General features: G+C 39.5%; 19 non-coding genes and 23 pseudogenes across 19 annotated transcripts; all 42 read left to right on the top strand.

The window, feature by feature from the left end:
• Positions 1 to 151: 151 nt before the first annotated feature.
• LOC146033099 (5S ribosomal RNA) lies at positions 152 to 270 on the top strand. The gene has a single exon (XR_014458509.1). It is a non-coding gene; the product is annotated as a 5S ribosomal RNA (ribosomal RNA).
• A 347-nt stretch (positions 271 to 617) lies between these two features.
• LOC146028493 (5S ribosomal RNA) lies at positions 618 to 736 on the top strand (annotated as a pseudogene).
• A 343-nt stretch (positions 737 to 1,079) lies between these two features.
• On the top strand, positions 1,080 to 1,198 carry LOC146028459 (5S ribosomal RNA; annotated as a pseudogene).
• Positions 1,199 to 1,543: 345 nt separating this feature from the next.
• LOC146028718 (5S ribosomal RNA) lies at positions 1,544 to 1,662 on the top strand (annotated as a pseudogene).
• A 345-nt stretch (positions 1,663 to 2,007) lies between these two features.
• Positions 2,008 to 2,126, top strand: LOC146034391 (5S ribosomal RNA). Its single transcript, XR_014459797.1, has one exon. It is a non-coding gene; the product is annotated as a 5S ribosomal RNA (ribosomal RNA).
• A 347-nt stretch (positions 2,127 to 2,473) lies between these two features.
• Positions 2,474 to 2,592, top strand: LOC146028492 (5S ribosomal RNA; annotated as a pseudogene).
• Positions 2,593 to 2,936: 344 nt separating this feature from the next.
• Positions 2,937 to 3,055, top strand: LOC146029379 (5S ribosomal RNA; annotated as a pseudogene).
• A 344-nt stretch (positions 3,056 to 3,399) lies between these two features.
• LOC146034683 (5S ribosomal RNA) lies at positions 3,400 to 3,518 on the top strand. Its single transcript, XR_014460088.1, has one exon. It is a non-coding gene; the product is annotated as a 5S ribosomal RNA (ribosomal RNA).
• A 346-nt stretch (positions 3,519 to 3,864) lies between these two features.
• On the top strand, positions 3,865 to 3,983 carry LOC146029315 (5S ribosomal RNA; annotated as a pseudogene).
• A 344-nt stretch (positions 3,984 to 4,327) lies between these two features.
• On the top strand, positions 4,328 to 4,446 carry LOC146034390 (5S ribosomal RNA). Its single transcript, XR_014459796.1, has one exon. It is a non-coding gene; the product is annotated as a 5S ribosomal RNA (ribosomal RNA).
• A 343-nt stretch (positions 4,447 to 4,789) lies between these two features.
• LOC146034682 (5S ribosomal RNA) lies at positions 4,790 to 4,908 on the top strand. Its single transcript, XR_014460087.1, has one exon. It is a non-coding gene; the product is annotated as a 5S ribosomal RNA (ribosomal RNA).
• Positions 4,909 to 5,255: 347 nt separating this feature from the next.
• On the top strand, positions 5,256 to 5,374 carry LOC146028950 (5S ribosomal RNA; annotated as a pseudogene).
• A 343-nt stretch (positions 5,375 to 5,717) lies between these two features.
• LOC146028828 (5S ribosomal RNA) lies at positions 5,718 to 5,836 on the top strand (annotated as a pseudogene).
• A 345-nt stretch (positions 5,837 to 6,181) lies between these two features.
• On the top strand, positions 6,182 to 6,300 carry LOC146035163 (5S ribosomal RNA). The gene has a single exon (XR_014460566.1). It is a non-coding gene; the product is annotated as a 5S ribosomal RNA (ribosomal RNA).
• A 341-nt stretch (positions 6,301 to 6,641) lies between these two features.
• Positions 6,642 to 6,760, top strand: LOC146034681 (5S ribosomal RNA). Its single transcript, XR_014460085.1, has one exon. It is a non-coding gene; the product is annotated as a 5S ribosomal RNA (ribosomal RNA).
• Positions 6,761 to 7,108: 348 nt separating this feature from the next.
• Positions 7,109 to 7,227, top strand: LOC146029083 (5S ribosomal RNA; annotated as a pseudogene).
• A 344-nt stretch (positions 7,228 to 7,571) lies between these two features.
• LOC146029113 (5S ribosomal RNA) lies at positions 7,572 to 7,690 on the top strand (annotated as a pseudogene).
• A 345-nt stretch (positions 7,691 to 8,035) lies between these two features.
• Positions 8,036 to 8,154, top strand: LOC146034680 (5S ribosomal RNA). Its single transcript, XR_014460084.1, has one exon. It is a non-coding gene; the product is annotated as a 5S ribosomal RNA (ribosomal RNA).
• A 346-nt stretch (positions 8,155 to 8,500) lies between these two features.
• On the top strand, positions 8,501 to 8,619 carry LOC146028831 (5S ribosomal RNA; annotated as a pseudogene).
• A 344-nt stretch (positions 8,620 to 8,963) lies between these two features.
• On the top strand, positions 8,964 to 9,082 carry LOC146034387 (5S ribosomal RNA). Its single transcript, XR_014459794.1, has one exon. It is a non-coding gene; the product is annotated as a 5S ribosomal RNA (ribosomal RNA).
• Positions 9,083 to 9,425: 343 nt separating this feature from the next.
• On the top strand, positions 9,426 to 9,544 carry LOC146035146 (5S ribosomal RNA). Its single transcript, XR_014460550.1, has one exon. It is a non-coding gene; the product is annotated as a 5S ribosomal RNA (ribosomal RNA).
• A 347-nt stretch (positions 9,545 to 9,891) lies between these two features.
• Positions 9,892 to 10,010, top strand: LOC146028490 (5S ribosomal RNA; annotated as a pseudogene).
• A 343-nt stretch (positions 10,011 to 10,353) lies between these two features.
• LOC146034770 (5S ribosomal RNA) lies at positions 10,354 to 10,472 on the top strand. Its single transcript, XR_014460174.1, has one exon. It is a non-coding gene; the product is annotated as a 5S ribosomal RNA (ribosomal RNA).
• A 345-nt stretch (positions 10,473 to 10,817) lies between these two features.
• On the top strand, positions 10,818 to 10,936 carry LOC146027921 (5S ribosomal RNA; annotated as a pseudogene).
• A 344-nt stretch (positions 10,937 to 11,280) lies between these two features.
• LOC146028174 (5S ribosomal RNA) lies at positions 11,281 to 11,399 on the top strand (annotated as a pseudogene).
• A 347-nt stretch (positions 11,400 to 11,746) lies between these two features.
• Positions 11,747 to 11,865, top strand: LOC146029191 (5S ribosomal RNA; annotated as a pseudogene).
• A 344-nt stretch (positions 11,866 to 12,209) lies between these two features.
• On the top strand, positions 12,210 to 12,328 carry LOC146028809 (5S ribosomal RNA; annotated as a pseudogene).
• Positions 12,329 to 12,673: 345 nt separating this feature from the next.
• LOC146034679 (5S ribosomal RNA) lies at positions 12,674 to 12,792 on the top strand. The gene has a single exon (XR_014460083.1). It is a non-coding gene; the product is annotated as a 5S ribosomal RNA (ribosomal RNA).
• Positions 12,793 to 13,138: 346 nt separating this feature from the next.
• On the top strand, positions 13,139 to 13,257 carry LOC146028824 (5S ribosomal RNA; annotated as a pseudogene).
• A 344-nt stretch (positions 13,258 to 13,601) lies between these two features.
• LOC146029554 (5S ribosomal RNA) lies at positions 13,602 to 13,720 on the top strand (annotated as a pseudogene).
• Positions 13,721 to 14,065: 345 nt separating this feature from the next.
• On the top strand, positions 14,066 to 14,184 carry LOC146034677 (5S ribosomal RNA). The gene has a single exon (XR_014460081.1). It is a non-coding gene; the product is annotated as a 5S ribosomal RNA (ribosomal RNA).
• A 346-nt stretch (positions 14,185 to 14,530) lies between these two features.
• Positions 14,531 to 14,649, top strand: LOC146029314 (5S ribosomal RNA; annotated as a pseudogene).
• Positions 14,650 to 14,993: 344 nt separating this feature from the next.
• On the top strand, positions 14,994 to 15,112 carry LOC146034386 (5S ribosomal RNA). The gene has a single exon (XR_014459793.1). It is a non-coding gene; the product is annotated as a 5S ribosomal RNA (ribosomal RNA).
• Positions 15,113 to 15,455: 343 nt separating this feature from the next.
• On the top strand, positions 15,456 to 15,574 carry LOC146034379 (5S ribosomal RNA). Its single transcript, XR_014459785.1, has one exon. It is a non-coding gene; the product is annotated as a 5S ribosomal RNA (ribosomal RNA).
• Positions 15,575 to 15,919: 345 nt separating this feature from the next.
• LOC146034385 (5S ribosomal RNA) lies at positions 15,920 to 16,038 on the top strand. Its single transcript, XR_014459792.1, has one exon. It is a non-coding gene; the product is annotated as a 5S ribosomal RNA (ribosomal RNA).
• A 343-nt stretch (positions 16,039 to 16,381) lies between these two features.
• Positions 16,382 to 16,500, top strand: LOC146029107 (5S ribosomal RNA; annotated as a pseudogene).
• Positions 16,501 to 16,843: 343 nt separating this feature from the next.
• LOC146034993 (5S ribosomal RNA) lies at positions 16,844 to 16,962 on the top strand. The gene has a single exon (XR_014460397.1). It is a non-coding gene; the product is annotated as a 5S ribosomal RNA (ribosomal RNA).
• A 345-nt stretch (positions 16,963 to 17,307) lies between these two features.
• Positions 17,308 to 17,426, top strand: LOC146034384 (5S ribosomal RNA). The gene has a single exon (XR_014459791.1). It is a non-coding gene; the product is annotated as a 5S ribosomal RNA (ribosomal RNA).
• A 343-nt stretch (positions 17,427 to 17,769) lies between these two features.
• Positions 17,770 to 17,888, top strand: LOC146034675 (5S ribosomal RNA). The gene has a single exon (XR_014460080.1). It is a non-coding gene; the product is annotated as a 5S ribosomal RNA (ribosomal RNA).
• Positions 17,889 to 18,236: 348 nt separating this feature from the next.
• Positions 18,237 to 18,355, top strand: LOC146028488 (5S ribosomal RNA; annotated as a pseudogene).
• A 344-nt stretch (positions 18,356 to 18,699) lies between these two features.
• Positions 18,700 to 18,818, top strand: LOC146028808 (5S ribosomal RNA; annotated as a pseudogene).
• Positions 18,819 to 19,163: 345 nt separating this feature from the next.
• LOC146028568 (5S ribosomal RNA) lies at positions 19,164 to 19,282 on the top strand (annotated as a pseudogene).
• The last annotated feature ends 336 nt before the right edge of the window (positions 19,283 to 19,618 follow it).

Genomic DNA, 19,618 nt, shown 5'->3' with positions numbered 1-19,618 from the left:
ATTTAAGACCCCCTGCTAAGATCATGTCCTGTAGGTCTTTTTACATTACCAACACATGATTTTTTTTCAGTGAGCCAATACAGTTTGGGAACTTTTTTATTAGCTTACCTGGTGATAGAAGTAGAAGAGGGCAAAAAAGTGTCTGTATCTCACCTACAGCCATACCACATTGTATAGGCCCAATCTCGTCTGATCTTGGAAGCTAAGCAGTGTTGGGCCTGGTTAGTACTTGGGTGGGAGACCACATGGGAACACCAGGTGCTGTAGGTTTTTTCACATTACTGGCAAATTGTTTTTATTCTCTAGCTATTTAAATTGGAAACTTTTTATTTTTATTGCCAGCACAGATATTTGGAAGAGGTCAAACAGACACAATAGCCATCACATAAAGACTTACCACACTGTTTTTGCCCAATTCCAATTGCTTTTGGCAGCTAAACAGTGTTGAGCCTCTTTAGTAGTTTAATTTAAGACCCCCTGCTAATATCATGTCCTGTAGGTCTTTTTACATTACCAACACATTATTTTTTTTTTAGTAAGCCAATACATTTAGGAAACTTTTTTATTAGCTTACCTGGTGATAGAAGTAGAAGAGGGCAAAAAAGTGCCTGTATCTCATCTACAGCCGTACCACATTGGATAGGCCCAATCTCGTCTGATCTTGGAAGCTAAGCAGTGTTGGGTCTGGTTAGTGCTTGGGTGGGAGACCACATGGGAACACCAGGTGCTGTAGGTTTTTCACATTACTTGCAAATAGTTTTTATTCTCTAGCTATTTAAATTGGAAACTTTTTCTTTTTATTGCAAGCACAGATATTTGGAAGAGGTCAAACAGACACAATAGCCATCACCTAAAGACTTACCACACTGTTTAGGCCCAATTCCAACTGCTTTTGGCAGCTAAACAGTGTTGAGCCTCTTTAGTAGTTTAATTTAAGACCCCCTGCTAATATAATGTCCTGTAGGTCTTTTTACATTACCTACACATGATTTTTTTCAGTAAGCCAATACAGTTAGGAAACTTTTTTATTAGCTTACCTGGTGATCGAAGTAGAAGAGGGCAAAAAGTGCCTGTATCTCACCTACAGCCATACCACATTAGATAGGCCCAATCTCATCTGATCTTGGAAGCTAAGCAGTGTTGGGCCTGGTTAGTACTTGGGTGGGATACCACATGGGAACACTAGGTGCTGAAGGTTTTTTCACATTACTGGCAAATTGTTTTTATTCTCTAGCTATTTAAATTGGAAACTTTTTCTTTTTATTGCCAGCACTGACATTTGGAAGAGGTCAAACAGACACAATAGCAATCACCTAAAGACTTACCACACTGTTTACGCCTAATTCCATCTGCTTTTGGCAGCTAAACAGTGTTGAGCCTCTTTAGTAGTTTTATTTAAGACCCCCTGCTAATATCATGTCCCGTAGGTCTTTTTACATTACCAACACATGATTTTTTTCAGTAAGCCAATACAGTTAGGAAACTTTTTTATTAGCTTACCTGGTGATAGAAGTAGAAGATGGCAAAAAAGTGCCTGTATCTCATCTACAGCTATACCACATTGTATAGGCCCAATCTCGTCGGATCTTGGAAGCTAAGCAGTGTTGGTCCTGGTTAGTACTTGGGTGGGAGACCACATGGGAACACCAGGTGCTGAAGGTTTTTTCACATTACTGGCAAATTGTTTTTATTCTCTAGCTATTTAAATTGGAAACTTTTTCTTTTTATTGCCAGCACAGACATTTGGAAGAGGTCAAACAGACACAATAGCCATCACCTAAAGACTTACCACACTGTTTAGGCCCAATTCAAACTGCTTTTGGGAGCTAAACAGTGTTGAGCCTCTTTAGTAGTTTAATTTAAGACCCCCTGCTAATATCATGTCCTGTAGGTCTTTTTATATTACCAACACATGATTTTTTTCAGTAAGCCAATACAGTTTGGAAACTTTTTTATTAGCTTACCTGGTGATAGAAGTAGAAAAAGGCAAAAAAGTGCCTGTATCTCACCTACAGCCATACCACATTGGAAAGGCCCAATCTCGTCTGATCTTGGAAGCTAAGCAGTGTTGGGCCTGGTTAGTACTTGGCGGGGAGACCACATGGGAACACCAGGTGCTGTAGGTTTTTTCACATTACTGGCAAATTGTTTTTATTCTCTAGCTATTTAAATTGGAAACTTTTTCTTTTTATTGCCAGCACAGACATTTGGAAGAGGTCAAACAGACACAATAGCCATCACCTAAAGACTTACCACACTGTTTAGGCCCAATTCCAAGTGCTTTTGGCAGCTAAACAGTGTTGAGCCTCTTTAGTAGTTTAATTTAAGACCCCCTGCTAATATCATGTCTTGTAGGACTTTTTACATTACCAACACATTATTTTTTTTTTAGTAAGCCAATACATTTAGGAAACTTTTTTATTAGCTTACCTGGTGATAGAAGTAGAAGAGCGCAAAAAAGTGCCTGTATCTCATCTACAGCCGTACCACATTGGATAGGCCCAATCTCGTCTGATCTTGGAAGCTAAGCAGTGTTGGGTCTGGTTAGTGCTTGGGTGGGAGACCACATGGGAACACCAGGTGCTGTAGGTTTTTCACATTACTTGCAAATAGTTTTTATTCTCTAGCTATTTAAATTGGAAACTTTTTCTTTTTATTGCAAGCACAGACATTTGGAAGAGGTCATACAGACACAATAGCCATCACCTAAAGACTTACCACACTGTTTAGGCCCAATTCCAACTGCTTTTGGCAGCTAAACAGTGTTGAGCCTCTTAAGTAGTTTAATTTAAGACCCCCTGCTAATATCATGTCCTGTAGGTCTTTTTACATTACAAACACATGATTTTTTTCAGTAAGCCAATACAGTTCGGAAACTTTTTTATTAGCTTACCTGGTGATAGAAGTAGAAGAGGGCAAAAAAGTGCCTGTATCTCATCTACAGCCATACAACATTGGATAGGCCCAGTCTCGTCTGATCTTGGAAGCTATGCAGTGTTGGGCCTGGTTAGTGCTTGGGTGGGAGACCACATGGGAACACCAGGTGCTGTAGGTTTTTCACATTACTTGCAAATAGTTTTTATTCTCTAGCTATTTAAATTGGAAACTTTTTCTTTTTATTGCAAGCACAGACATTTGGAAGAGGTCAAACAGACACAATAGCCATCACCTAAAGACTTACAACACTGTTTAGGCCCAATTACAACTGCTTTTGGCAGCTAAACAGTGTTGAGCCTCTTTAGTAGTTTAATTTAAGACCCCCAGCTAATATCGTGTCCTGTAGGTCTTTTTACATTAACAACACATGATTTTTTTCAGTAAGCCAATACAGTTCGGAAACTTTTTTATTAGCTTACCTGGTGATAGAAGTAGAAGAGGGCAAAAAAGTACCTGTATCTCACCTACAGCCATACCACATTGGATAGGCCCAATCTCGTCTGATCTTGGAAGCTATGCAGTGTTGGGCCTGGTTAGTACTTGGGTGGGAGACCACATGGGAACACCAGGTGCTGTAGGTTTTTTCACATTACTGGCAAATTGTTTTTATTCTCTAGCTATTTAAATTGGAAACTTTTTCTTTTTATTGCCAGCACCGACATTTGGAAGAGGTCAAACAGACACAATAGCCATCACCTAAAGACTTACCACACTGTTTAGGCCCAATTCCAACTGCTTTTGGCAGCTAAACAGTGGTAAACCTCTTAAGTAGTTTAATTTAAGACCCCCTGCTAATATCATGTCCTGTAGGACTTTTTACATTACCAACACATGATTTTTTTCAGTAAGCCAATACATTTAGGAACATTTTTTAATTAGCTTACCTGGTGATAGAAGTAGAAGAGGGCAAACAAGTGCCTGTATCTCATCTACAGCCATACCACATTGGATAGGCCCAATCTCGTCTGATCTTGGAAGCTAAGCAGTGTTGGGTCTGGTTAGTGCTTGGGTGAGAGACCACATGGGAACACGAGGTGCTGTAGGTTTTTCACATTACTTGCAAATAGTTTTTATTCTCTAGCTATTTAAATTGGAAACTTTTTCTTTTTATTGCCAGCACAGACATTTGGAAGAGGTCAAAAAGACAAAATAGCCATCACCTAAAGACTTACCACACTGTTTAGGCCCAATTCCAACTGCTTTTGGCAGCTAAACAGTGTTGAACCTCTTAAGTAGTTTAATTTAAGACACCCTGCTAATATCGTGTCCTGTAGGTCTTTTTACATTACAAACACATGATTTTTTTCAGTAAGCCAATACAGTTCGGAAACTTTTTTATTAGCTTACCTGGTGATAGAAGTAGAAAAAGGCAAAAAAGTGCCCGTATCTCACCTACAGCCATACCACATTGGAAAGGCCCAATCTCGTCTGATCTTGGAAGCTAAGCAGTGTTGGGCCTGGTTAGTACTTGGCGGGGAGACCACATGGGAACACCAGGTGCTGTAGGTTTTTTCACATTACTGGCAAATTGTTTTTATTCTCTAGCTATTTAAATTGGAAACTTTTTCTTTTTATTGCCAGTACAGACATTTGGAAGAGGTCAAACAGACACAATAGCCATCACCTAAAGACTTACCACACTGTTTAGGCCCAATTCCAACTGCTTTTGGCAGCTAAACAGTGTTGAGCATCTTTTGTAGTTTAATTTAAGATCCCCTGCTAATATCATGTCCTGTAGGTATTTTTACATTACCAACGCATGATTTTTTTCAGTAAGCCAATACAGTTAGGAAACTTTTTATTAGCTATCCTGGTGATAGAAGTAGAAGAGGGAAAAAAGTGCCTGTAACTCACCTACAGCCATACCACATTGGATAGGCCCAATCTCGTCTGATCTTGGAAGCTATGCAGTGTTGGGCCTGGTTAGTACTTGGGTGGGAGACCACATGGGAACACCAGGTGCTGTAGGTTTTTTCACATTACTGGCAAATTGTTTTTATTCTCTAGCTATTTAAATTGGAAACTTTTTCTTTTTATTGCCAGCACAGACATTTGGAAGAGGTCAAACAGACACAATAGCCATCACCTAAAGACTTACCACACTGTTTAGGCCCAATTCCAAGTGCTTTTGGCAGCTAAACAGTGTTGAGCCTCTTTAGTAGTTTAATTTAAGACCCCCTGCTAATATCATGTCCTGTAGGACTTTTTACATTACCAACACATTATTTTTTTTTTAGTAAGCCAATACATTTAGGAAACTTTTTTATTACCTTACCTGGTGATAGAAGTAGAAGAGGGCAAAAAAGTGCCTGTATCTCATCTACAGCCGTACCACATTGGATAGGCCCAATCTCGTCTGATCTTGGAAGCTAAGCAGTGTTGGGTCTGGTTAGTGCTTGGGTGGGAGACCACATGGGAACACCAGGTGCTGTAGGGTTTTCACATTACTTGCAAATAGTTTTTATTCTCTAGCTATTTAAATTGGAAACTTTTTCTTTTTATTGCAAGCACAGACATTTGGAAGAGGTCAAACAGACACAATAGCCATCACCTAAAGACTTACCACACTGTTTAGGCCCAATTCCAACTGCTTTTGGCAGCTAAACAGTGTTGAGCCTCTTTAGTAGTTTAATTTAAGACCCCCTGCTAATATAATGTCCTGTAGGTCTTTTTACATTACCTACACATGATTTTTTTCAGTAAGCAAATACAGTTAGGAAACTTTTTTATTAGCTTACCTGGTGATCGAAGTAGAAGAGGGCAAAAAGTGCCTGTATCTCACCTACAGCCATACCACATTGGATAGGCCCAATCTTGTCGGATTTTGGAAGCTAAGCAGTGTTGGGCCTGGTTAGTACTTGGGTGGGAGACCACATGAGAACACCAGGTGCTGAAGGTTTTTTCACATTACTGGCAAATTGTTTTTATTCTCTAGCTGTTTATATTGGAAACTTTTTCTTTTTATTGCCAGCACAGACATTTGGAAGAGGTCAAACAGACACAATAGCCATCACCTAAAGACTTACCACACTGTTTAGGCCCAATTCAAACTGCTTTTGGCAGCTAAACAGTGTTGAGCCTCTTTAGTAGTTTAATTTAAGACCCCCTGCTAATATCATGTCCTGTAGGTCTTTTTATATTACCAACACATGATTTTTTTCAGTAAGCCAATACAGTTTGGAAACTTTTTTATTAGCTTATCTGGTGATAGAAGTAGAAGAGGGCAAAAAAGTGCCTGTATCTCACCTACAGCCATGCCACATTGGAAAGGCCCAATCTCGTCTGATCTTGGAAGCTAAGCAGTGTTGGGCCTGGTTAGTACTTGGCGGGGAGACCACATGGGAACACCAGGTGCTGTAGGTTTTTTCACATTACTGGCAAATTGTTTTTATTCTCTAGCTATTTAAATTGGAAACTTTTTCTTTTTATTGCCAGTACAGACATTTGGAAGAGGTCAAACAGACACAATAGCCATCACCTAAAGACTTACCACACTGTTTAGGCCCAATTCCAACTGCTTTTGGCAGCTAAACAGTGTTGAGCATCTTTTGTAGTTTAATTTAAGATCCCCTGCTAATATCATGTCCTGTAGGTATTTTTACATTACCAACACATGATTTTTCAGTAAGCCAATACAGTTAGGAAACTTTTTATTAGCTATCCTGGTGATAGAAGTAGAAGAGGGAAAAAAGTGCCTGAAACTCACCTACAGCCATACCACATTGGATAGGCCCAATCTCGTCTGATCTTGGAAGCTATGCAGTGTTGGGCCTGGTTAGTACTTGGGTGGGAGACCACATGGGAACACCAGGTGCTGTAGGTTTTTTCACATTACTGGCAAATTGTTTTTATTCTCTAGCTATTTAAATTGGAAACTTTTTCTTTTTATTGCCAGCACAGACATTTGGAAGAGGTCAAACAGACACAATAGCCATCACCTAAAGACTTACCACACTGTTTAGGCCCAATTCCAAGTGCTTTTGGCAGCTAAACAGTGTTGAGCCTCTTTAGTAGTTTAATTTAAGACCCCCTGCTAATATCATGTCCTGTAGGACTTTTTACATTACCAACACATTATTTTTTTTTTTAGTAAGCCAATACATTTAGGAAACTTTTTTATTAGCTTACCTGGTGATAGAAGTAGAAGAGGGCAAAAAAGTGCCTGTATCTCATCTACAGCCGTACCACATTGGATAGGCCCAATCTCGTCTGATCTTGGAAGCTAAGCAGTGTTGGGTCTGGTTAGTGCTTGGGTAGGAGACCACATGGGAACACCAGGTGCTGTAGGTTTTTCACATTACTTGCAAATAGTTTTTATTCTCTAGCTATTTAAATTGGAAACTTTTTCTTTTTATTGCAAGCACAGACATTTGGAAGAGGTCAAACAGACACAATAGCCATCACCTAAAGACTTACCACACTGTTTAGGCCCAATTCCAACTGCTTTTGGCAGCTAAACAGTGTTGAGCCTCTTAAGTAGTTTAATTTAAGACCCCCTGCTAATATCATGTCCTGTAGGTCTTTTTACATTACAAACACATGATTTTTTTCAGTAATCCAATACAGTTCGGAAACTTTTTTATTAGCTTACCTGGTGATAGAAGTAGAAGAGGGCAAAAATGTGCCTGTATCTCACCTACAGCCATACAACATTGGATAGGCCCAATCTCGTCTGATCTTGGAAGCTATGCAGTGTTAGGCCTGGTTAGTACTTGGGTGGGAGACCACATGGGAACACCAGGTACTGTAAGTTTTTTCATATAACTGGCAAATTGTTTTTATTCTCTAGCTATTTAAATTGGAAACTTTTTCTTTTTATTGCCAGCACAGACATTTGGTAGAGGTCAAACAGACACAATAGCCATCACCTAAAGACTTACAACACTGTTTAGGCCCAATTACAACTGCTTTTGGCAGCTAAACAGTGTTGAGCCTCTTTAGTAGTTTAATTTAAGACCCCCTGCTAATATCGTGTCCTGTAGGTCTTTTTACATTACCAACACATGATTTTTTTCAGTAAGCCAATACAGTTCGGAAACTTTTTTATTAGCTTACCTGGTGATAGAAGTAGAAGAGGGCAAAAAAGTACCTGTATCTCACCTACAGCCATACCACATTGGATAGGCCCAATCTCGTCTGATCTTGGAAGCTATGCAGTGTTGGGCCTGGTTAGTACTTGGGTGGGAGACCACATGGGAACACCAGGTGCTGTAGGTTTTTTCACATTACTGGCAAATTGTTTTTATTCTCTAGCTATTTAAATTGGAAACTTTTTCTTTTTATTGCCAGCACCGACATTTGGAAGAGGTCAAACAGACACAATAGCCATCACCTAAAGACTTACCACACTGTTTAGGCCCAATTCCAACTGCTTTTGGCAGCTAAACAGTGGTAAACCTCTTTAGTAGTTTAATTTAAGACCCCCTGCTAATATCATGTCCTGTAGGACTTTTTACATTACCATCACATGATTTTTTTCAGTAAGCCAATACATTTAGGAACATTTTTTAATTAGCTTACCTGGTGATAGAAGTAGAAGAGGGCAAACAAGTGCCTGTATCTCATCTACAGCCATACCACATTGGATAGTCCCAATCTCGTCTGATCTTGGAAGCTAAGCAGTGTTGGGTCTGGTTAGTGCTTGGGTGAGAGACCACATGGGAACACCAGGTGCTGTAGGTTTTTCACATTACTTGCAAATAGTTTTTATTCTCTAGCTATTTAAATTGGAAACTTTTTCTTTTTATTGCCAGCACAGACATTTGGAAGAGGTCAAACAGACAAAATAGCCATCACCTAAAGACTTACCACACTGTTTAGGCCCAATTCCAACTGCTTTTGGCAGCTAAACAGTGTTGAACCTCTTAAGTAGTTTAATTTAAGACACCCTGCTAATATCGTGTCCTGTAGGTCTTTTTACATTACAAACACATGATTTTTTTCACTAAGCCAATACAGTTCGGAAACTTTTTTATTAGCTTACCTGGTGATAGAAGTAGAAAAAGGCAAAAAAGTGCCTGTATCTCACCTACAGCCATACCACATTGGAAAGGCCCAATCTCGTCTGATCTTGGAAGCTAAGCAGTGTTGGGCCTGGTTAGTACTTGGCGGGGAGACCACATGGGAACACCAGGTGCTGTAGGTTTTTTCACATTACTGGCAAATTGTTTTTATTCTCTAGCTATTTAAATTGGAAACTTTTTCTTTTTATTGCCAGTACAGACATTTGGAAGAGGTCAAACAGACACAATAGCCATCACCTAAAGACTTACCACACTGTTTAGGCCCAATTCCAACTGCTTTTGGCAGCTAAACAGTGTTGAGCATCTTTTGTAGTTTAATTTAAGATCCCCTGCTAATATCATGTCCTGTAGGTATTTTTACATTACCAACACATGATTTTTTTCAGTAAGCCAATACAGTTAGGAAACTTTTTATTAGCTATCCTGGTGATAGAAGTAGAAGAGGGAAAAAAGTGCCTATAACTCATCTACAGCCATACCACATTGGATAGGCCCAATCTCGTCTGATCTTGGAAGCTATGCAGTGTTGGGCCTGGTTAGTACTTGGGTGGGAGACCACATGGGAACACCAGGTGCTGTAGGTTTTTTCACATTACTGGCAAATTGTTTTTATTCTCTAGCTATTTAAATTGGAAACTTTTTCTTTTTATTGCCAGCACAGACATTTGGAAGAGGTCAAACAGACACAATAGCCATCACCTAAAGACTTACCACACTGTTTAGGCCCAATTCCAAGTGCTTTTGGCAGCTAAACAGTGTTGAGCCTCTTTAGTAGTTTAATTTAAGACCCCCTGCTAATATCATGTCCTGTAGGACTTTTTACATTACCAACACATTTTTTTTTTTTTAGTAAGCCAATACATTTAGGAAACTTTTTTATTAGCTTACCTGGTGATAGAAGTAGAAGAGGGCAAAAAAGTGCCTGTATCTCATCTACAGCCGTACCACATTGGATAGGCCCAATCTCGTCTGATCTTGGAAGCTAAGCAGTGTTGGGTCTGGTTAGTGCTTGGGTGGGAGACCACATGGGAACACCAGGTGCTGTAGGTTTTTCACATTACTTGCAAATAGTTTTTATTCTCTAGCTATTTAAATTGGAAACTTTTTCTTTTTATTGCAAGCACAGACATTTGGAAGAGGTCAAACAGACACAATAGCCATCACCTAAAGACTTACCACACTGTTTAGGCCCAATTCCAACTGCTTTTGGCAGCTAAACAGTGTTGAGCCTCTTTAGTAGTTTAATTTAAGACCCCCTGCTAATATAATGTCCTGTAGGTCTTTTTACATTACCTACACATGATTTTTTTCAGTAAGCCAATACAGTTAGGAAACTTTTTTATTAGCTTACCTGGTGATCGAAGTAGAAGAGGGCAAAAAGTGCCTGTATCTCACCTACAGCCATACCACATTGGATAGGCCCAATCTCATCTGATCTTGGAAGCTAAGCAGTGTTGGGCCTGGTTAGTACTTGGGTGGGATACCACATGGGAACACCAGGTGCTGAAGGTTTTTTCACATTACTGGCAAATTGTTTTTATTCTCTAGCTATTTAAATTGGAAACTTTTTCTTTTTATTGCCAGCACTGACATTTGGAAGAGGTCAAACAGACACAATAGCCATCACCTAAAGACTTACCACACTGTTTACGCCTAATTCCATCTGCTTTTGGCAGCTAAACAGTGTTGAGCCTCTTTAGTAGTTTTATTTAAGACCCCCTGCTAATATCATGTCTCGTAGGTCTTTTTACATTACCAACACATGATTTTTTTCAGTAAGCCAATACAGTTAGGAAACTTTTTGATTAGCTTACCTGGTGATAGAAGTAGAAGAGGGCAAAAAAGTGCCTGTATCTCATCTACAGCTATACCACATTGGATAGGCCCAATCTCGTCGGATCTTGGAAGCTAAGCAGTGTTGGGCCTGGTTAGTACTTGGGTGGGAGACCACATGGGAACACCAGGTGCTGAAGGTTTTTTCACATTACTGGCAAATTGTTTTTATTCTCTAGCTGTTTATATTGGAAACTTTTTCTTTTTATTGCCAGCACAGACATTTGGAAGAGGTCAAACAGACACAATAGCCATCACCTAAAGACTTACCACACTGTTTAGGCCCAATTCAAACTGCTTTTGGCAGCTAAACAGTGTTGAGCATCTTTTGTAGTTTAATTTAAGATCCCCTGCTAATATCATGTCCTGTAGGTATTTTTACATTACCAACACATGATTTTTTTCAGTAAGCCAATACAGTTAGGAAACTTTTTATTAGCTATCCTGGTGATAGAAGTAGAAGAGGAAAAAAAAGTGCCTGTAACTCACCTACAGCCATACCACATTGGATAGGCCCAATCTCGTCTGATCTTGGAAGCTATGCAGTGTTGGGTCTGGTTAGTACTTGGGTGGGAGACCACATGGGAACACCAGGTGCTGTGGGTTTTTTCACATTACTGGCAAATTGTTTTTATTCTCTAGCTATTTAAATTGGAAACTTTTTCTTTTTATTGCCAGCACAGACATTTGGAAGAGGTCAAACAGACACAATAGCCATCACCTAAAGACTTACCACACTGTTTAGGCCCAATTCCAAGTGCTTTTGGCAGCTAAACAGTGTTGAGCCTCTTTAGTAGTTTAATTTAAGACCCCCTGCTAATATCATGTCCTGTAGGACTTTTTACATTACCAACACATTATTTTTTTTTTAGTAAGCCAATACATTTAGGAAACTTTCTTATTAGCTTACCTGGTGATAGAAGTAGAAGAGGGCAAAAAAGTGCCTGTATCTCATCTACAGCCGTATTACATTGGATAGGCCCAATCTCGTCTGATCTTGGAAGCTAAGCAGTGTTGGGTCTGGTTAGTGCTTGGGTGGGAGACCACATGGGAACACCAGGTGCTGTAGGTTTTTCACATTACTTGCAAATAGTTTTTATTCTCTAGCTATTTAAATTGGAAACTTTTTCTTTTTATTGCAAGCACAGACATTTGGAAGAGGTCAAACAGACACAATAGCCATCACCTAAAGACTTACCACACTGTTTAGGCCCAATTCCAACTGCTTTTGGCAGCTAAACAGTGTTGAGCCTCTTAAGTAGTTTAATTTAAGACCCCCTGCTAATATCATGTCCTGTAGGTCTTTTTACATTACAAACACATGATTTTTTTCAGTAAGCCAATACAGTTCGGAAACTTTTTTATTAGCTTACCTGGTGATAGAAGTAAAAGAGGGCAAAAATGTGCCTGTATCTCACCTACAGCCATACAACATTGGATAGGCCCAATCTCGTCTGATCTTGGAAGCTATGCAGTGTTGGGCCTGGTTAGTACTTGGGTGGGAGACCACATGGGAACACCAGGTGCTGTAAGTTTTTTCATATAACTGGCAAATTGTTTTTATTCTCTAGCTATTTAAATTGGAAACTTTTTCTTTTTATTGCCAGCACAGACATTTGGTAGAGGTCAAACAGACACAATAGCCATCACCTAAAGACTTACAACACTGTTTAGGCCCAATTACAACTGCTTTTGGCAGCTAAACAGTGTTGAGCCTCTTTAGTAGTTTAATTTAAGACCCCCTGCTAATATCGTGTCCTGTAGGTCTTTTTACATTACCAACACATGATTTTTTTCAGTAAGCCAATACAGTTCGGAAACTTTTTTATTAGCTTACCTGGTGATAGAAGTAGAAGAGGGCAAAAAAGTACCTGTATCTCACCTACAGCCATACCACATTGGATAGGCCCAATCTCGTCTGATCTTGGAAGCTATGCAGTGTTGGGCCTGGTTAGTACTTGGGTGGGAGACCACATGGGAACACCAGGTGCTGTAGGTTTTTTCACATTACTGGCAAATTGTTTTTATTCTCTAGCTATTTAAATTGGAAACTTTTTCTTTTTATTGCCAGCACCGACATTTGGAAGAGGTCAAACAGACACAATAGCCATCACCTAAAGACTTACCACACTGTTTAGGCCCAATTCCAACTGCTTTTGGCAGCTAAACAGTGGTAAACCTCTTTAGTAGTTTAATTTAAGACCCCCTGCTAATATCATGTCCTGTAGGACTTTTTACATTACCAACACATGATTTTTTTCAGTAAGCCAATACATTTAGAAACATTTTTTAATTAGCTTACCTGGTGATAGAAGTAGAAGAGGGCAAACAAGTGCCTGTATCTCATCTACAGCCATACCACATTGGATAGGCCCAATCTCGTCTGATCTTGGAAGCTAAGCAGTGTTGGGTCTGGTTAGTGCTTGGGTGAGAGACCACATGGGAACACCAGGTGCTGTAGGTTTTTCACATTACTTGCAAATAGTTTTTATTCTCTAGCTATTTAAATTGGAAACTTTTTCTTTTTATTGCCAGCACACACATTTGGAAGAGGTCAAACAGACAAAATAGCCATCACCTAAAGACTTACCACACTGTTTAGGCCCAAGTCCAACTGCTTTTGGCAGCTAAACAGTGTTGAACCTCTTAAGTAGTTTAATTTAAGACACCCTGCTAATATCGTGTCCTGTAGGTCTTTTTACATTACAAACACATGATTTTTTTCAGTAAGCCAATACAGTTCGGAAACTTTTTTATTAGCTTACCTGGTGATAGAAGTAGAATAGGGCAAAAATGTGCCTGTATCTCACCTACAGCCATACAACATTGGATAGGCCCAATCTCGTCTGATCTTGGAAGCTATGCAGTGTTGGGCCTGGTTAGTACTTGGGTGGGAGAACACATGTGAACACCAGGTGCTGTAAGTTTTTTCATATAACTGGCAAATTGTTTTTATTCTCTAGCTATTTAAATTGGAAACTTTTTCTTTTTATTGCCAGCACTGACATTTGGTAGAGGACAAACAGACACAATAGCCATCACCTAAAGACTTACAACACTGTTTAGGCCCAATTACAACTGCTTTTGGCAGCAAAACAGTGTTGAGCCTCTTTAGTAGTTTAATTTAAGACCCCCTGCTAATATCATGTCCTGTAGGTCTTTTTACATTACCAACACATGATTTTTTTCAGTAAGCCAATACAGTTCGGAAACTTTTTTATTAGCTTACCTGGTGATAGATGTAGAAGAGGGCAAAAAAGTACCTGTATCTCACCTACAGCCATACCACATTGGATAGGCCCAATCTCGTCTGATCTTGGAAGCTATGCAGTGTTGGGCCTGGTTAGTACTTGGGTGGGAGACCACATGGGAACACCAGGTGCTGTAGGTTTTTTCACATTACTGGCAAATTGTTTTTATTCTCTAGCTATTTAAATTGGAAACTTTTTCTTTTTATTGCCAGCACCGACATTTGGAAGAGGTCAAACAGACACAATAGCCATCACCTAAAGACTTACCACACTGTTTAGGCCCAATTCCAACTGCTTTTGGCAGCTAAACAGTGGTAAACCTCTTTAGTAGTTTAATTTAAGACCCCCTGCTAATATCATGTCCTGTAGGACTTTTTACATTACCAACACATGATTTTTTTCAGTAAGCCAATACATTTAGGAACATTTTTTAATTAGCTTACCTGGTGATAGAAGTAGAAGAGGGCAAACAAGTGCCTGTATCTCATCTACAGCCATACCACATTGGATAGGCCCAATCTCGTCTGATCTTGGAAGCTAAGCAGTGTTGGGTCTGGTTAGTGCTTGGGTGAGAGACCACATGGGAACACGAGGTGCTGTAGGTTTTTCACATTACTTGCAAATAGTTTTTATTCTCTAGCTATTTAAATTGGAAACTTTTTCTTTTTATTGCCAGCACAGACATTTGGAAGAGGTCAAACAGACAAAATAGCCATCACCTAAAGACTTACCACACTGTTTAGGCCCAATTCCAACTGCTTTTGGCAGCTAAACAGTGTTGAACCTCTTAAGTAGTTTAATTTAAGACACCCTGCTAATATCGTGTCCTGTAGGTCTTTTTACATTACAAACACATGATTTTTTTCAGTAAGCCAATACAGGTCGGAAACTTTTTTATTAGCTTACCTGGTGATAGAAGTAGAAAAAGGCAAAAAAGTGCCTGTATCTCACCTACAGCCATACCACATTGGAAAGGCCCAATCTCGTCTGATCTTGGAAGCTAAGCAGTGTTGGGCCTGGTTAGTACTTGGCGGGGAGACCACATGGGAACACCAGGTGCTGTAGGTTTTTTCACATTACTGGCAAATTGTTTTTATTCTCTAGCTATTTAAATTGGAAACTTTTTCTTTTTATTGCCAGTACAGACATTTGGAAGAGGTCAAACAGACACAATAGCCATCACCTAAAGACTTACCACACTGTTTAGGCCCAATTCCAACTGCTTTTGGCAGCTAAACAGTGTTGAGCATCTTTTGTAGTTTAATTTAAGATCCCCTGCTAATATCATGTCCTGTAGGTATTTTTACATTACCAACACATGATTTTTTTCAGTAAGCCAATACAGTTAGGAAACTTTTTATTAGCTATCCTGGTGATAGAAGTAGAAGAGGGAAAAAAGTGCCTGTATCTCACCTACAGCCATACCACATTGAAAAGGCCCAATCTCGTCTGATCTTGGAAGCTAAGCAGTGTTGGGCCTGGTTAGTACTTGGCGGGGAGACCACATGGGAACACCAGGTGCTGTAGGTTTTTTCACATTACTGGCAAATTGTTTTTATTCTCTAGCTATTTAAATTGGAAACTTTTTCTTTTTATTGCCAGTACAGACATTTGGAAGAGGTCAAACAGACAAAATAGCCATCACCTAAAGACTTACCACACTGTTTAGGCCCAATTCCAACTGCTTTTGGCAGCTAAACAGTGTTGAACCTCTTAAGTAGTTTAATTTAAGACACCCTGCTAATATCGTGTCCTGTAGGTCTTTTTACATTACAAACACATGATTTTTTTCAGTAAGCCAATACAGTTCGGAAACTTTTTTATTAGCTTACCTGGTGATAGAAGTAGAAAAAGGCAAAAAAGTGCCTGTATCTCACCTACAGCCATACCACATTGGAAAGGCCCAATCTCGTCTGATCTTGGAAGCTAAGCAGTGTTGGGCCTGGTTAGTACTTGGCGGGGAGACCACATGGGAACACCAGGTGCTGTAGGTTTTTTCACATTACTGGCAAATTGTTTTTATTCTCTAGCTATTTAAATTGGAAACTTTTTCTTTTTATTGCCAGTACAGACATTTGGAAGAGGTCAAACAGACACAATAGCCATCACCTAAAGTCTTACCACACTGTTTAGGCCCAATTCCAACTGCTTTTGGCAGCTAAACAGTGTTGAGCATCTTTTGTAGTTTAATTTAAGATCCCCTGCTAATATCATGTCCTGTAGGTATTTTTACATTACCAACACATGATTTTTTTCAGTAAGCCAATACAGTTAGGAAACTTTTTATTAGCTATCCTGGTGATAGAAGTAGAAGAGGGAAAAAAGTGCCTGTATCTTATCTACAGCCGTACCACATTGGATAGGCACAATCTCGTCTGATCTTGGAAGCTAAGCAGTGTTGGGTCTGGTTAGTGCTTGGGTGGGAGACCACATGGGAACACCAGGTGCTGTAGGTTTTTCACATTACTTGCAAATAGTTTTTATTCTCTAGCTATTTAAATTGGAAACTTTTTCTTTTTATTGCAAGCACAGACATTTGGAAGAGGTCAAACAGACACAATAGCCATCACCTAAAGACTTACCACACTGTTTAGGCCCAATTCCAACTGCTTTTGGCAGCTAAACAGTGTTGAGCCTCTTTAGTAGTTTAATTTAAGACCCCCTGCTAATATAATGTCCTGTAGGTCTTTTTACATTACCTACACATGATTTTTTTCAGTAAGCCAATACAGTTAGGAAACTTTTTTATTAGCTTACCTGGTGATCGAAGTAGAAGAGGGCAAAAAGTGCCTGTATCTCACCTACAGCCATACCACATTGGATAGGCCCAATCTCGTCGGATCTTGGAAGCTAAGCAGTGTTGGGCCTGGTTAGTACTTGGGTGGGAGACCACATGGGAACACCAGGTGCTGAAGGTTTTTTCACATTACTGGCAAATTGTTTTTATTCTCTAGCTGTTTATATTGGAAACTTTTTCTTTTTATTGCCAGCACAGACATTTGGAAGAGGTCAAACAGACACAATAGCCATCACCTAAAGACTTACCACACTGTTTAGGCCCAATTCAAACTGCTTTTGGCAGCTAAACAGTGTTGAGCTTCTTTAGTAGTTTAATTTAAGACCCCCTGCTAATATCATGTCCTGTAGGTCTTTTTATATTACCAACACATGATTTTTTTCAGTAAGCCAATACAGTTTGGAAACTTTTTTATTAGCTTACCTGGTGATAGAAGTAGAAGAGGGCAAAAAAGTGCCTGTATCTCACCTACAGCCATACCACATTGGAAAGGCCCAATCTCGTCTGATCTTGGAAGCTAAGCAGTGTTGGGCCTGGTTAGTACTTGGCGGGGAGACCACATGGGAACACCAGGTGCTGTAGGTTTTTTCACATTACTGGCAAATTGTTTTTATTCTCTAGCTATTTAAATTGGAAACTTTTTCTTTTTATTGCCAGTACAGACATTTGGAAGAGGTCAAACAGACACAATAGCCATCACCTAAAGACTTACCACACTGTTTAGGCCCAATTCCAACTGCTTTTGGCAGCTAAACAGTGTTGAGCATCTTTTGTAGTTTAATTTAAGATCCCCTGCTAATATCATATCCTGTAGGTATTTTTACATTACCAACACATGATTTTTTTCAGTAAGCCAATACAGTTAGGAAACTTTTTATTAGCTATCCTGGTGATAGAAGTAGAAGAGGGAAAAAAGTGCCTGTAACTCACCTACAGCCATACCACATTGGATAGGCCCAATCTCGTCTGATCTTGGAAGCTATGCAGTGTTGGGCCTGGTTAGTACTTGGGTGGGAGACCACATGGGAACACCAGGTGCTGTAGGTTTTTTCACATTACTGGCAAATTGTTTTTATTCTCTAGCTATTTAAATTGGAAACTTTTTCTTTTTATTGCCAGCACAGACATTTGGAAGAGGTCAAACAGACACAATAGCCATCACCTAAAGACTTACCACACTGTTTAGGCCCAATTCCAAGTGCTTTTGGCAGCTAAACAGTGTTGAGCCTCTTTAGTAGTTTAATTTAAGACCCCCTGCTAATATCATGTCCTGTAGGACTTTTTACATTACCAACACATTATTTTTTTTTTTAGTAAGCCAATACATTTAGGAAACTTTTTTATTAGCTTACCTGGTGATAGAAGTAGAAGAGGGCAAAAAAGTGCCTGTATCTTATCTACAGCCGTACCACATTGAATAGGCCCAATCTCGTCTGATCTTGGAAGCTAAGCAGTGTTGGGTCTGGTTAGTGCTTGGGTGGGAGACCACATGGGAACACCAGGTGCTGTAGGTTTTTCACATTACTTGCAAATAGTTTTTATTCTCTAGCTATTTAAATTGGAAACTTTTTCTTTTTATTGCAAGCACAGACATTTGGAAGAGGTCAAACAGACACAATAGCCATCACCTAAAGACGTACCACACTGTTTAGGCCCAATTCCAACTGCTTTTGGCAGCTAAACAGTGTTGAGCCTCTTAAGTAGTTTAATTTAAGACCCCCTGCTAATATCATGTCCTGTAGGTCTTTTTACATTACAAACACATGATTTTTTTCAGTAAGCCAATACAGTTCGGAAACTTTTTTATTAGCTTACCTGGTGATAGAAGTAGAAGAGGGCAAAAATGTGCCTGTATCTCACCTACAGCCATACAACATTGGATAGGCCCAATCTCGTCTGATCTTGGAAGCTATGCAGTGTTGGGCCTGGTTAGTACTTGGGTGGGAGACCACATGGGAACACCAGGTGCTGTAAGTTTTTTCATATAACTGGCAAATTGTTTTTATTCTCTAGCTATTTAAATTGGAAACTTTTTCTTTTTATTGCCAGCACAGACATTTGGTAGAGGTCAAACAGACACAATAGCCATCACCTAAAGACTTACAACACTGTTTAGGCCCAATTACAACTGCTTTTGGCAGCTAAACAGTGTTGAGCCTCTTTAGTAGTTTAATTTAAGACCCCCTGCTAATATCGTGTCCTGTAGGTCTTTTTACATTACCAACACATGATTTTTTTCAGTAAGCCAATACAGTTCGGAAACTTTTTTATTAGCTTACCTGGTGATAGAAGTAGAAGAGGGCAAAAAAGTACCTGTATCTCACCTACAGCCATACCACATTGGATAGGCCCAATCTCGTCTGATCTTGGAAGCTATGCAGTGTTGGGCCTGGTCAGCACTTGGGTGGGAGACCACATGGGAACACCAGGTGCTGTAGGTTTTTTCACATTACTGGCAAATTGTTTTTATTCTCTAGCTATTTAAATTGGAAACTTTTTCTTTTTATTGCCAGCACCGACATTTGGAAGAGGTCAAACAGACACAATAGCCATCACCTAAAGACTTACCACACTGTTTAGGCCCAATTCCAACTGCTTTTGGCAGCTAAACAGTGGTAAACCTCTTTAGTAGTTTAATTTAAGACCCCCTGCTAATATCATGTCCTGTAGGACTTTTTACATTACCATCACATGATTTTTTTCAGTAAGCCAATACATTTAGGAACATTTTTTAATTAGCTTACCTGGTGATAGAAGTAGAAGAGGGCAAACAAGTG

The sequence above is a fragment of the Crinia signifera genome, chromosome 8 (genome assembly GCF_055691185.1).
Source record: "Crinia signifera chromosome 8, ASM5569118v1, whole genome shotgun sequence".
NCBI classification, from domain to species: Eukaryota; Metazoa; Chordata; class Amphibia; order Anura; family Myobatrachidae; genus Crinia; species Crinia signifera.
Note: the sequence above shows the minus strand (reverse complement) of the source record. Positions and strands in the feature narration are given on the sequence as shown.